This window comes from Malurus melanocephalus, unplaced genomic scaffold (assembly GCF_030028575.1).
Source record: "Malurus melanocephalus ecotype Western Australia unplaced genomic scaffold, MMel_1.1 scaffold_391, whole genome shotgun sequence".
NCBI lineage: Eukaryota > Metazoa > Chordata > Aves > Passeriformes > Maluridae > Malurus > Malurus melanocephalus.
In genome coordinates this window covers 263,812-277,857 of record NW_026623623.1, presented here as the reverse complement: position 1 = coordinate 277,857, position 14,046 = coordinate 263,812, and positions in this window count along the sequence as shown.

Sequence of the window (14,046 nt, the reverse complement as noted above, 5' to 3'; positions counted from 1 at the left end):
GGGCTTCCATCCAAATCTGGATAAATCTGTCCTGCAGTAACAGCACAGGGGATTCTAAACTAAACTAGGGTTGATTTAGATGAGGGAGAAGAAGTTTTTTGTTGTGAGGGTGGTGGGCAGTGGCCCAGGTTGCCCAGACASGCAGAGGATGCCCCAGCCCTGGCGACATCCAAGTTCAGGGTGCTCTGAGCAACCCTACAAACTGAAGTTAGCTCTGTTTACTGCAAGGGTGGGGGAGAAGACAGCTCCAAAGGTCCCTCCCCACTCATTCTGTTGTTCCAAATCTCCTGCATCTCTTGCTGGAATGGGAGTGCAGCACAAGGGTGACATGTCCCCATTCCAGCCCTCATCCCTCAGCTGGAGAACACCAGCAGCCCACACAGGGATAATGGATAATCCCACCCTCCTCAAAGGTTAATTTGGTGAAAGAACAACATGCAGAGGTTTACTTTGTTACATCTTTAGTCATTTGTGTCATTAATAATGAAAAATGACACCTCATTAGCCTTTGAGGGGAGGAGAGGTGCCTGTTGAAGGCAGACAGGAGCGGCAGCATTTCAAAGGCAGCAGCAYTTCAGCATTTATCACACTCCATTTGAAGCTGAGATCTCTGAGATGTGMGCTGTTGTTGTACAAAACTCCAGATGAGCATTCCTTCGATTGTAAAACACATCAGGATCTTTGTTCTGCCTTTAATCTGTCAGCTCACCTTCACGAATTTAATGAACTCGTCGAGGTAACAGAATGTTTTATTCAAGGCAAAGTCTGATATTATCATTTAAGATGTAAATCCTAAACTAATAGAAGCTGAAGCTGATAATGAAATGGCAATTAATCCACGTGGAGAGTAACAAAAATTAACAAACTGCTGTTCAAATATTTATAGCAGGAAAGTTCTGTTCCTCGCTTGCTGATGTTGGCTGACTTTGAGAGTACAACGCCAGCTCTCTGTGGAACAGAAGTTCGTCCTGTCAGGAGCTGCCTGGCATCTGCTGTGACAGAAACAGCCCCAGTGACAGCAGCACCCGTTTCCAGGGGGAATTGTGGAATATCCTGAGCTGGGAGGGACCCCCAGGATCATTGACCCAGCTCCTGTCCCTGCACAGATACCCCGATAATCCCATCCCTGGGRGCTGTGGCCAAATGCTCCTGGAGCTCTGGCAGCCTTTCCATCGAYCATTCCCTGGGGAACTTTCACTTCTAACAAACCCAATTTTCCTGCTGCTGATTGCTGTCCTGAATATTTAACCCCTTCTCCACCACAGCTGGCAATTTGGRGCAGGAGGGGCMGGGGAAGGGTTCCTGAGGAGCTGTAATGCTGCAGTTGTTGGGTTCCACATCCACCCCGCTGCACCTGCCTGGCCTGGTTGAAACATTTGCTGTGCAATGCACTTGGAGCAACTTTCTAACCCTGGGGACAGAGATTTGTGTCTGGAGTTTTGCAGACTCAGTGGAAAGAAAASCAGACAAGCACACAGGGCAGAAGTGTGTGTGGAGCCAGGAGCTCTGGAACTCTGTCACATCTCATCATTAAAGGAGAGGCACAGAAACAGCCACAGGTGCTGAAGAAGTGCAAATATGTGAAGAAATGTTCAAACTGGGAGGGTTAAAAAGGGTCCAGTTTGCACCTGCAAGGATAAAACCAAGAAGAACCTTCCTGTAGAGCAGTTCCTGTCTGAAGAACACTCCAGAAGCACTGGAGGCACAAAGCCTTGGATTCAGGGGTGGGCTCTGATGGCTCACAACATCAGCAAGACTGCACCATCACAGGGAGGGGACACGGGAGGCCATCAATCCCAAAATCCTTCCCTAAACCGTCCCACCAAACCTGCCCCAAACATTCAGACCACCACCYTCAGCTGCTGCCTTTACCCCTTTGTGCCTCCTCCTGGACCATGGACTGCCCAATCCAAATCTCCAAGGTGTTAAAAACCCATCTGTGCACTCCAGAGCCTTCCCCATCCCTCTGTGGGATCAGGCACACAGACAGGAGTGAGAGAGGGGGGAAAGGAAGGTGTGTGCAAACATTTGCAGGGGCTGCTCATCAACCCATACCATGATTTCATCCCCAGCCCTGCTCCCAAGCCAAAGTTAAAATTAAAGCTGGWGTGTCACTCTGCAGCCAGATGTGTTTCATAATGCATGGCCAGGGTATATTTTATTAATTCTGTTTTTTTGTAGATCTCTGTTTGCATAAGTTTCATCCTTCYGTGGAGCTGCCTGGCTCCACATGTTGGGTGTTGTTTTTTTAATTTCTCCTTTTGATCCCTGTGATATGTTCCTACAGGATACTGGGGGGCTCTGAGCAGGTCCCACAATGGGGCAGCAGTRGGAGGGTGCTTGGGACAGAGGGAAGAAGGTCCCAGTGTCAAGRATCAGTCAGGGAATGCTGATCTTGACATTTTGTGAGGCTTGCAAGCACAGAATCACCTCTGCCAGACAGCAGCTCACAGCTSTCCCTCAACACCAACCCCAAACCTGTTCCAGGACTGTTCATCTTTCCCTTTAATAAGGCTTCTGGAAGTGTCATTTGCTCATGGGATCTGCYTGGAGGAGGGGAAACAAAAAGCACRGAGCTTTGAGAGATGTGTGAYAAACCCSAATTCCCAGGAGGATGCTCCATTCTCCCATCTCTGGTGTGGAACACATCCCAATCCAGGCAGCCTGGCCAGCTGGGGACTGGGGAGGAGCAGCAGAAGGGGCTGGAAAACCTCACAGGGCCAAGGGAGAGAATTGGGGGGATGCTGCTCACACCCAAGCCCCGATGGAGCCAAGGTGAAAACCCACACAGAGAATCCCACCCTGTCCCTGTTTTCCTGGTTGTTCTCCCAGGTTTTTTCTTCCTCCTTCAAGCAGTTTCTACCAATTTCCAATTTGCCAGCAGCCTTCTCCCAGCCCAGAGAAGCTGTGGCTGTCCCTGGATCCCTGGAAGGCCRGGYTGGATGAAGTTTGGAGCAGCCTGGRACAGTGGAAGGTGTCCCTGCCCATGGCAGGGGTGGCACTGGATGGGATTTAAGGTCCCTCCCAACCCAAACCATTCTGGGATTCTGTGAATTCTRTTTTACCCTAAGTATTGGTGAGAAAGATTGAAAAGTGCCTCAATACACCTGGTTCACCCCAAATCTCCTTTCTGGGGCCAAATGACAGGGATCTAAAATTTGTGGGGAAAATGGAAAAGGAAAAAAAAAATCAGTAATTACAAAGGAATGATAAAGCAACAAAAGTACATATAGAAAGTTCTTACAAAAATATTTTTTTCYCTTCTACATAAGTCCATACATAGAATGAGACTTGAAAACATAGCTCCTGAAAGAAACTCTTTACAAAACCCCATTTTTCCTGCTAAAACCAGGTTCTCAGGGAACATTCTGGATGCCACACATTGCTGGGGAGCAYGATGGCTGCAATATGGAGATTTAATAATATTCCTCCACTCTCTCAAGCACAAGTGCAGGGAGTCAGGAGCACCAACAGCGTAAAGCCAATGACAGGAACAAATAAAGCAGATTGAACATAACATTAATTAAACCTCCAGACAAGTTCATGCCGTGAAATCAATGTCTGCTGTGCAGATAAACTTCATCTGAGCAAGAAGAAGGGGGGTCAAGCGACAACAGGTGACAGAAATCCATAATCCCATCCTGTCCTTTCCCTCCAAAATGCTCATAGTGGGTGGAAAAATGAAAATACACCAGTAGCTGCCTTCCCCCCTGTGTGAGTTAGGGTGGGGAAATGTYCCTTTCTGTCACAATACCATTGAATTCTGGCCCTGAGCACTTCCAGGCTGCTCTAATATTTGTTTTCCCAGCATTTGTGGGATATTTTTAATGGTGTGGATATTTTAAGTGCTGCTGAAATATCCAGGCAGCAGCTGCAAGATCAGGAAAACATCATCTTTCACTGCTGTGTGCAGCACACACCCTTCAACGTGCTCCTTTTCAAGGCTCCTTTTCAAGAGATTTTTCCTGATTTTTTTTTTAATGCACAAAGCTATTAACTATGCTGCTATTTCACATTTAATATCAAAGAGTGAGTTCTCACTCAAGCCAAGATTGTTTCTGATTCCCACCACTGGCTGCTCTCTGTATTCCTTCACTTAATAAATTTCAGATGGAAAATGTCCAGGTAACCAAGTGTTTGGATCGAGAAGACATTATTTTTGAGTTACAGAAAAACAAGCAAAAGAAAGGAAAAAATCCAAAATRAAATTCTGATTGTGAAGGGTAAATTAATATTCAGGAATCCCAGGGGGAAAAAAAAAAGTGAGGGAAAAAAACCCTGCTCCTACACAAGTCCATAGAAGAAAACTTGTCAAGAAAAGAGAATTATTTGTTCAGAATTCAGCCATTTTTTGCAATCATATCAAGTACAAAAAAAAATTACTGGTTTTGAAAATCCTTGTCCTGACAAATCCTGTGCCCGAGGATCATTCCCAAAGGCTGCATCACCCCACCCAGCAGCTGCAATTTCATTTCTATGTCTTAATGAGTCCTTCCCCGGACTCTGCACTGCCCCACTATTCTTCATACAAAATATTTCCATTCCCTTGACACTTAACCTGCTTTTTATCGTTACCTGGCTACAGAGGCGACCTCATTCCATGGGAACTCGGTGGGAATGGGAACATCCCCTTTCCCAGGCAGCCTCAGCTGCTCTGCCAGCCCCGTGCACATCTTAAACCCACCCAGGTTTGATTTGGGGAGGATATAATAAACAAATGGCTGAGAATCTGTTAAAGCAGCATGAGAAAACCTTCTTCCACTTGCTGTTTCGTTATCAAATCTGGAAATACTCAAGAAATCTCAAACATACGTTGCTCTGTCCAATTGTTTCTGAGGGGTTTTACCAAGGGGATTCCCTTGGAAAGGGGGGACAGGAATCAGCCATCTCAGCAGGATATTTATGAGCTGATAAATGAGGAATATTGGGAATATTGGAAATATTGAGAATATTGGGAATATTGATTATTGTGAGGCTCCCTCATCAGCTCCTGGGGTGTTTTTCCTGATTTTGTGACACTTCCATGGCTGTGGTCACTTAGGGGAGCACAGGTTCTGGTGGGGCTTCCCCAGCTCTGCTCTTCAGAGACTCGGAGGGGAAAATGAGCACAGAATCACGGAATGGTCCAGGTGGGAAGGGATGGACTCCTGAGGGATGGAGCCCAGCTCCTCAGTGGATGGGACAAAATCCCTGACCTTGGCATTTGGACCAACAAATGACCTATCTTGGGGTCACCCCCTCTTCCTCCCTGTCCCCTGCTCTCCCTGTTCTCCCTGCACAGCACAGTCCTGTCCCCCTGTCCCTTGGCTGCTGGTTGGGCACAGCACCAGCAGGATCAGTGGGTCTGGAGACAGGGAATGGCTGTGCAGGAAAAGCAGGAACCCACCCACACCCACCTGCAGCAGAATCCCAGAAGGGTTTGGATGAGGCAGGACCTCAAAGCTGATTTTCCCCCACCCCCTGCCACAGTCAGGAACACCTCCCATCTTTCCTGGCCGCTCCAAGCCCTGTCCAGCCTGGCCTGGAGGGTCCAGCCAGAGCTCTGATTCCCAAATAACCCCTCCTGCCTGGYCAAGTTAAACAAGGTGCAGTCAGCCATCGATGGGCATTGACTGAGGGGGATTTTAGCAGCACACAACAACAGCATCTCCTTGCCCTCCCTCTGAGCAGCTTTCCTCGCTGGGCGACCGCTGGGAGGGAGGACAACCTTCCCCAGCCCACTCACTCTTCTTTTCCTGATGACAGCAATTGAATCCAGTCAGCTTCATGCTCAATTTGGCATTATTTAAATGACTGCAAGAGGAATAAAATGCTTGGAAATACAAATTTCCATGCACTCGTGTGCTAACGCGCCGTGCAGAGCCATGTGCTGCAAACAAAAAGCACATCTAAGTGGCAAGTGTTTATTACAGAAGTTCAACCTTCAGGATCATCTTTGCTTATTTCCAGTCCCTTTGATTTAATTGCTTTATTTCAGTTTATCCACCAGCAAAGCTGCTGAAAAGCATTATCTAAAGAGAGTTTTATCTTTAATCTACAACTCATCTATTTCTTGATAGTTCCTTTAAATCTGTACCCCTTCCTGTAATCTCCAGGGTATTTCTTGCCTGGAAAAGTAAAGGAAGTGATGTGAACTCACCTAATCACTGCGAGAATGAGTTCCACACCCACGTGGGGATTTGTGCCGAGCAGCTAGGGCACTTTGCTGCTCAATTACACTAATTACCTGCTCGGAATTAAAGAGCATCTTCACATAGAACTGGTTCAGGATGGGGGCTCTCTGCACATCTCCATCAGTTTCTATMTATAGATATTTCCCTGGAAAGCCTTCCCTGGTATTTGGTGCAGTTTGGGGGGACTGTGGAGGAATTACAGCATTCATTTAAGAAAAATGGACTGGAATGAAGTTTTCTTTATCTTGAGAAGAGCTGCTGGCAGATTTTTACAGCAGGTCCCTGTGCTGGTGAGCTGAGAGCAGCCAAATATTGTTACAGTGATGGGAGTGTTGTGCACCTTCAGAGAATCACAGAAACCCTGAGGTGGGAAAAGCCCTCTGAGAGTCCAGCCCTCATCCCAGCACTGCCAGGACCACCATTAACCCATGTCCCCAAGTGCCACATCCACATTTTTGAAACACTCCCAAGAACAGTGACTTCCCCACTGCCCTGGGCAGCTGTGTTAGTGCCTGATCAGCATTCAGGGAAAAAAATAATCTTCAATCTATCATTCAATCTAAACCTTCCCTGATGCCGTCTGAGGCCATTCCCTCTCCTCCTGTCCTCCTGTCCCTGTTCCCTGGAGCAGAGCCTGTTCCACACCCCTTCCCCCYGGCTGTCCCCTCCTGTCAGGGAGTTGTGCAGAGCCACAAGGTCCCCCCTGATCCCCCTTTGCTCCAGGCTGAGCCCCTTTCCCAGCTCCCTGAGCYGGTCCTGAGGCTCCAGACCCTGTGGTTCTGTTCCRTGTCCCGGCTTTGAGAGCACAGAAATGGGAACCCATTTCCTCACTGAGCCACAGAGCCAAAAATACTTCAAAGGAAAACACAGCAGCTCCTCCTGTCAGGGCCTTTATTGATGAAAAAATGGAAACCTGTGGCAGCCCCATCCCTAAGAGTGTCCAAGGCCAGGCTGGATGGAACTCTGAACATCCTGGGACAGTGGTGTCCCTGCCCATCACAGGGGTGGGATGGGATGAGCTTTAAGGTCCTTTCAACCTGATCCATTCTGGGATCTGTGACTTATCCTATAAAACACAGTGAGTATTTTCTAATTTCTGCCTCCTGACTCATTCCAAGGAGAATTTCTGCACATAAAAAAGAAACAGAACCAAAATTAAATCAACCCCTGATCTCCCAGCAGSAACGTCTGGGTCCAGAGGGTCCTAATGAAGACACCAACCCTCTAGACCAGTTTCCAATATTGGGGTGTGAAGATCAGATCCCATAAAACAGAGGAAGGCAAAGGACTAGAAATAAGAATGTTTTTCTTATTAAAAGATTCATGCAGGGAAAAAGCCTCTGAAAGGGATGGTATGAGCTGGGAATGTGTTTGATTCTCCATATCTCCTTCCCAGAGCTGAAATGAGGGGCTGTGACCAAGGCTGGGAGGGAGGGCTGCAGGAGCTGCTTGTGGATGGGGGCAGCTGCAAACACAGACCTGGGAAGCTCAGCCAAGGGACCCTGTTGTCCTGTGGGATTTGGTTCTCTTAAACAGGGAGGGAATGTCACTGCAGAGCCCCAAAGCCCAGCCTGGCTCAGCCCCCACCCTCTGCGAAGGGACACTGGCTCCTTCCAGTTGAGGTGCTGGGCTTTGTGATCCTTTTCTCTGCTTCCCTCCACTCTTCTCCCTCTCMCAAAAAGCCTCATGTGGCTCTTGTGAAAAGGAGAAAATGCATCCTGTGAACACAGGAAAATTTGGGATGTGTTGCCACATTTTGGGGTGGGTGTGTGAAAACTCAGTTCTCATTAAGAGTTCTGAAATCCTAAAGGAAATCCTCCCCAGGAGGATCCTCTGCTCACACCTGTCACTGACTTCCTTTCCCCTCCAGATCCCGTTTCACCTCTTTGTTTCCCCATATCTGAAAYTCAGCATGGCAAGAAATATATAAATTTTTCTTCCCCAGAGTTAGGATTGTTCCCACAGCCCCAAGGAAGCTCTGAGCACATGCAATATCCAGCAGAAAAGACAGACTCTGGAATTGAACCTTTTTCCCCTTTTACCTGGAAATAGGAGAATTGTCAAAGATGGGAAGGTGGGAATTTATCTGACACTTTCAGAGAGGCCTCCCCTGGATGCTCAGGGKCTCCTATGACCAAAGCCTCATTCCCCAGCTTCATGGAAAAACAGCTATTTCCACACCTGGCATGGAAATGCTGCTTGTACCAAAGACATCCAAAATAATCAAAGCTTTGGATAATCTCTCATTCCCACATTGGGGAATTTTGGTGCTCAGCTGGTACAGACCCAGGAAAAGGCATCCCTGTGATCCAGGGTGGCTCTGGATTTTGGTTGGGAATGCAGAAACCAGCTGGGCTCTGCAGGTGTTTGGGATTTCCCTGCAGAAAGGCAGGGAGCAGAAAAGCCAGGATGAGCTGATCCCTGGGAAAGCTGCAGATACTAAAAATGATGCCAGAAGCAGAGGTGGGACCTGTCCCAGCTTCCAGCAGCTCCACAGAACTGTTTAGGCTGTGAGCTGACAGTGAAGAAAAGTATATATATATATATATATATGTATATATATATATATAAAGAAAAATTGAAGAAACAATTTCCATGACAACACGATGGGATGAGAGAGGAAATCCTCATTTTCACAGAGAATGGTGCACACAAAAAACATAGGATAATATAATAAGAAAGGCCCTATTCAACCCCAAATGGCCCTTTCAGAAGAAGCAGGGASGGGTGAGCTCAGCAATTCTGTCTCCAAGCACTCCCAGGATAAGGTCCCACTCCTCCTTTGCTGGAATAAAATCAGATATCCACGGGCACAAAGCCTGCAGTGAATGGGGGTCTCATGGCAGGACCGTGGAACAATTCATCCCTCCCACAAAAGTGACAAATAAAGATAATTTCACCTCATTTCTGAGACGGCTTTTTGRCCTGGCTGCAATAAAACCGTAACARYGGCGATGRCAYGGGCACACAAATTATCTCYTMTGGAATTACAAACTTTTGGGGAATTATTGGTCATTTCACTGCATAAATGTGCCTGGACTGTGACCCGGTAGAGGCAGCCACATTTTCCAGGGGAATGGACTCAGTGGAAAAAGGGACCTGTATTGAGGGCAACATCAGTGTTCCCAGCCTGAGAAGGATTTGTGATAAGGTTAAAGATCCCTCTGTTCTGTTCTTCCTCTCACATGAATTTACAGCYCCAAGGACACCTGTTGGGATGAGTGGAGATGAAAAAGAACGCTCGTATTTCCTTATCTGCAGCTCTCTGCTTTATGGCCCTTCAGCCTTACRGGACAGGAGAGGTTTTATTCCCAGAGAAAGTCCCTGGGAATGTCATGAGGAGCTTTCTGACCCCTCAGTGGCCTCCTGAGGGGACAGCCCAACCTGCACAGACACAGAAATCATGGGAGCTCATCCAGCCCAGCTCCCCCTCCAGAGAGGGGGGTTCTGTGGTTGTGCCTCCATCCCCTCAACTCCTTTCCAGGCTGCAGTGTGATCTGAGAAATGCTTGTTAGGCCTTGGCTTTTCTGAGCTTATCAGAAACACTGTCAGCTCCCAGCAGCTCCTAACAAGCTTCTGTTTTCCTCACAATCAGCCTTGGAAAATATTTCTCTGGCCAAATGGCATAACATGCTTGTCCTCACACTTTCAAAGAAAGTGTCGGCCCAAACTGTGCTCAGGATGAAGCACTGTTTCGCCTAAAGCCCACTCTCTGCACCCCTATCAACAGCGCTCCAAAATGGAGGCCTTTGGTCTCCCCTGGGCCGCAGTGGGACTGGCAATGTCCCTCTGAGGGATCTCTCGGAGCCAGTAAACCCTCAGATGTTTTGGTGTAGGATCTCCAAAATATGGTGTGTCCTGAGCCGATACCATTGCTCCTAGTAGCCAGCAAACCCTCAGGTGTGTTTTGGTGTGGGATCACCAAAACACGGCGTGTCCTGGGCCAATACCATCGCTCCTCGGAGCCAGCACACCCTCGGGTTTGGGATTAGTGTAGGATCACCAAAGCACAGTGTGTCCTGGGTCGATACCATCACTCCTCGGAGCCAGCACACCCTCAGGTTTGGGATTCCTGCAGGATCATTAAAACACGGCATGTCCTGGGTCAATATCTCAYTGCTCAAGACCTGATTCTTCGCCCATCAGGAGATGCAAAGTGATACATCCCAAGTGAGTATTTTTCACTGACTTGTGAGGGAGGTTTTTCCACAGGTACCTTATTTTGCACTTTCATGTCTGGGTGCACACCCTTGTGCATATGCTATGGCAAATCTGCAAGTCAGGTTAGGTTATAGTTAGAATTTAGGCTAATGCTGTTAAGTGTTATTTCTCTGTTAGATTGTTAAGGTTAAGCTATGAATTAAAGTATAAGTTAAGTCAAGGTACTGTTAAGATTAAGTGTTGTTAAGCTCTAGGCCGCATTCCTTTTCATCCTGCTCTACACTGTCCACACACACACACACACACACACACACACACACACACACACATATATATACACACAAATACACACCTAGGCAACCTTCAACTCTCTTCTGTTTTGTTTGCCTGGATTTTGTTTGGTTTTGTTGTTGCTCACTTTCCCTCGTTGTGCCTTAGCTGTCTTTTGTAGACAGAGTGAATCTTGCCAACGAATCTGTTGTGCTTTGTGGTTCAATATTAAATCTGACTCTTGCTCATACCCTTGTCACTGATTTTTGGGCGATCTCAAGCACACTCATTCAGGACAGGTTCCCATCCCAGAAATACTGCAGGATTCCTCTGATCTTGGACACCACCCAAACCCAGATTGCCCACCCTGGACAGGCTGGAGGCAGGGGGACACTGARCATCAAGATTTTGGCTGTGAGGTTCAGCAGTCCGAGCCTGGCCCTGCATTAAATAATTCAGGTAATTGGAGCAACATTCCCAGAGCACACCGAGCCTCAGAGTTCCAGCATCCTCTGCCATCTCCCTGTCTGGATTCTGAAACAGCTCCTGTTTGACACTGTGCCTAATCTGCTGTTAACACATTCTTTCATTAGAACAGTACTTTATGAATAAATTCTTCCATAAAATCTGACAATGATGCAATCTAGCCCTAAGCTTCTCTGATTTTGCTAAATTCATGGTTAGGATGCAACCTGGAATGAGTATTTAGGCAAAGTCTGAGAAATGCTGGAGCTTTTGCATGGCAGAAAAGCTGCAATTGTGAGGACAACACCAAAGTCAAAACATCAGAAATGTCGAGATTTGTATTCAAACCTTGGTAAAGATTATTATTCTGTGTGAGGAATTTCCTTTTCCTTGCAACAATAGGCCTGTAATCAGAATTTTCTCCTGTGCTGAGCAGCTTTCGGGTCAGTGCCCAGGCAGCTCGCCCTGTTCTTGCAGCAGAGTGTGCCAGGGATGGCTGGCAAGGGATTTTTCCTTGTCTATTGGGAAAATCARGTGCCTTCAGGAGGCAGTGCAGGGCTTGGGTGGGCTCTCCATGACCCACTGGACAACCTTTCCTCTGCAGGGGCTGTGGCAGGGGCTGGAGATGGCCACACTGGTATCTCAGAGCAATTACCTGCTCGAAGGAGCTGAGCAGTCCCACACAGATGCTGAGATCTTGGTGACACACCTGCTGCCCTGAGGTGACCTGTGCCCATCTCCTGGGCTCCTGGCACTGTGCCTGCTGTGCCCCTGCAGCTCCTGGCCATGTTGTTCCATCTGCTGGAACATCTCCCTGAGCTCAGCCAGCAGCTCCCCCGAGAGAGCCGATCCTCAGGAGATGTGCACACCCCATTCCCAGCTGTGATTCTCTCAGTGCTATGTGTGCAGGAAAAYGCTGCTGCAGAATCTTTKGGAATTGTGGAGTYATTGAGGTGAGMAAAYYYCTCTKTGGTCATGAGTCCRACCATCCCCAGCACTGCCCAGGCCACCGCTGACCCATGTCCCCAAGTGCCACATGCCCATGGCTTCTAAATCCCTCCAGGAATGGGGACTCCATCCTGCCTCAGGCAGCTGGGCCAGTGCTGGATAACCCTTCCCATGAAGGAATTTTCCCTGATCTCCAACCTGAACATGCCCTGGTGCAGTTTGGTGCTGTTCCCTCTCCTCCTGTCCCTGTTCCCTGGAGCAGAGCCCGACCCCCCCGGCTGTCCCCTCCTGTCAGGGAGTTGTGCAGAGCCACAAGGTCCCCCCTGATCCCCCTTTGCTCCAGGCAGAGCCCCTTTCCCAGCTCCCTCAGCCGCTCCTGGGGCTCCAGACCCTTCCCTGGACACTCCAGCCCCTCAATGCCTTTATTGTCATCCTGAGAGGTCCAAAATTGCCCCCAGAACTGGAGGAGATGCCCAGCAGTGCCAGCTCAGGGAACAGGCACTGCCCTTGTCCTGCTGGACACGCTGAACTGACCCAACCAGCAGGAGCTCTCCTACAGGAGCTGTTAAAGCCATCCAGACACAGAATTCTCCACGTGTCCAGCCCTGACCAGCCCAGCTGTGCTGCTGACCCTCCACCCCTGCCAAGGCTCCGAGCCGGCCTCACCCCACGCAGCCAAACCCCTTCCAACCCTGCTTTGCGCCAGGTCGGGCTGGCTTTGGGATGGARGGCAATAGATAAAGGAAAAACCTCTGCTATATTTGATCTGCTGGAAGGAAAATGTCTGAGAGCCCTTCCTTGAAGGGCACAAGGATGAAAGGAGCAGAATCCTTTGTGCTTGTTTGCCCAAATTTGAGAGTAAAACTGGAAAAAAAAATGTAGCTAAAAAAGAAAACTCTCCTCATTTYATCTGAGGACAGGATGCAGACAGCAGGGCTTGTGTTTACCTCTCATTTGGATTCAACAAATGTGTCCTGTGAATACATTTTTAGAAACTCTTTTTCTCCAGGAATACATTTTTTATTAGCTGTTATTGCTCAATTTGTGCTGGTTTCCAAAGAGCTTGCGTGGCTCKTAGGGACAGACAGAGAGCAGTGATTCATGACTCGCTGCAAAGCCCTCGGTTTTTGTGGAGTCTCWTCAGTCAGGCATTTCTCAGGTTTGGAAGCCCAGGTGAGAACGCTGGAGCAGTCATGGCCTGTCTGGAAATGAGACCCAGGGATGCAGACTCAGGCTGTGCCCAAAGGAGAGCCAGGCTGGCAGAGACCTCATCTTTTCAAGAAAAGCTTTTCAAATTCTTTCATTGCCTTCAACCCCCAAACCGATGGAGCTTTCCTCCTCTATTCCCACTCCCTTCCCACCACTGCAGCTTACAGGACAGATTTACTCAGGTTGGGRTTTTCCTACTTTGTTCACAGGGTCTTTTGAATGACAACACCATTTTTTTTGACAGCAGAACAAGTTTTCCCGTTAATATCCAAAGGGCAGGGCCAAATTTGGAACACAAGAAGAAAAAAAGCCCAGAAAATGTGTTCAGGTCCCTGGTGCAGCAGGGTCAGGACGTTTCAGGCTGCACAGGATCCCTGAATTCCTCCCTCAGTGACAACAACACCCTCACACTGATGTATAAGTTGATGCTCTGCAATGCATATTCTCCATACAAATGTATTTTCTGGGTGGGATATATGTGGAAAATATTCCATAAGTGGGAAATCCGTCTCTCTCCATCCAAAGATAATATTTGGGATGATCTCAGACCCATTTCCTTGGTCCTGCTGAATGACTTAGCAGGGAAATCAATCTTTAACTCCCAAAATTCCATTATCCACTGCAGGAAAAAAAAACAAAAAACAAAGGAACAGAACAACTGAAAGACAAGAATAAGGAAAGCACTCCTGCTCTACAAACTCCTTCCTCACCACCTGGAGGACCTCTCCAGCGTTTTTGTGGTCACTCTCCCAGAGCAGGGAGGTCACACCGTGTGAGGGGATGGGGTCCTGGGCTGGGTGTGAGGTTCCATCAGGAGGGG